This window comes from Marmota marmota, unplaced genomic scaffold (genome assembly GCF_001458135.2).
Source record: "Marmota marmota marmota unplaced genomic scaffold, marMar, whole genome shotgun sequence".
Classification (NCBI taxonomy): Eukaryota; Metazoa; Chordata; class Mammalia; order Rodentia; family Sciuridae; genus Marmota; species Marmota marmota.
In genome coordinates this window covers 25405033-25406270 of record NW_025999982.1, presented here as the reverse complement: position 1 = coordinate 25406270, position 1238 = coordinate 25405033, and positions in this window count along the sequence as shown.

Sequence of the window (1238 nt, the reverse complement as noted above, 5' to 3'; positions counted from 1 at the left end):
TGTGTATAAGAGACAGCCCTCTCCCTCTCCCTCTCCCTCTCCCTCTCCCTCTCCCTCTCCTTCTCCCTCTCCTCCCTCCTTCCCTCCCCTCTTCCTGGCCACCATGAGGTGAGCAGCTCTCTGCCACACTATCCCATTATGATGCTTTGCTTCACTCAGACTCAAAAAAACTGAGCCAATAACCTTGAACTAAAATCTCTTGAGCCAAAATAAACATTTCCTTCTTTAATGTGTCCTTCTCAGATATTTTATCACAACTGTGAAAACTGACCAACACAAACGTGAAAAGACATAAATGAGAAAAATAAATTTGTTGATGCTAAAATATTTCCAGAATATTTATAAAAAGAGATACTATCTTCTTTCTCTAGGCAGAAGGCCTGATAATTTACAGTTGATAAAGGTGACAATATTGTATGTTCATTCAGAGAATGAACTCTATAGAGCCAGAAGGAACCAGATGATAATTTCAGTTCCTCCATTTATTAATCATATGACTTTGAATAAGTTCTGTAACCCTTCCAAATATCAGTTTAATCCTATGTAGTATGGAGAAAATGATATTACCACTGCCTTTGTGAGAGTAAATGTATAGTTTTATAAAATGCTTAGCAGAGTACTGGATGCATGGTAAGGCTTTAAAGAAGATTTTATTATTATTGGCAATTATAATAAGATAAATATGAATGCTTGATTCTTTAACCAAATAGAAAAATTTGTTTAAACAATCTCTTTTTAACAAAAATAAACAGAAAATAACCTCAGATTTACTCTAACACATGGACAAATCATCAATAAATAGTTCATGTGAAATTATTTTGACCTTACAAATTTCCCAAGGAGGCATATCCAGCTTCCATTGAATATGATTACTAGCCATGAAAGCCATTCTAAAGTCTTTGTGTTGTTTTCATAGATTATCTTGATTTTGGAATCATGCCAACCAATGAGTATTGATTAATTATAATTAAACTTTAATCAATGAAAAGAGTTGAATTTTCATATATGGTTGGTGGCAACATATAACAGTTAAGTTTCAAAAGATATTTTTTAGAACCAACCAAAGATCTTGATTTGTAGTATTTAATATAAAATATTTTGTACAACATTTGAAAAAACTAAAGCTAATCTTAGTTTGTAATGTTTAAGATTCAAGATCTTACAAAAATGAATTCAAACACTGAGCATAATTTAAAAATGAGGCAGATAATCAAAGTATCTGAAATCCCACACTTACT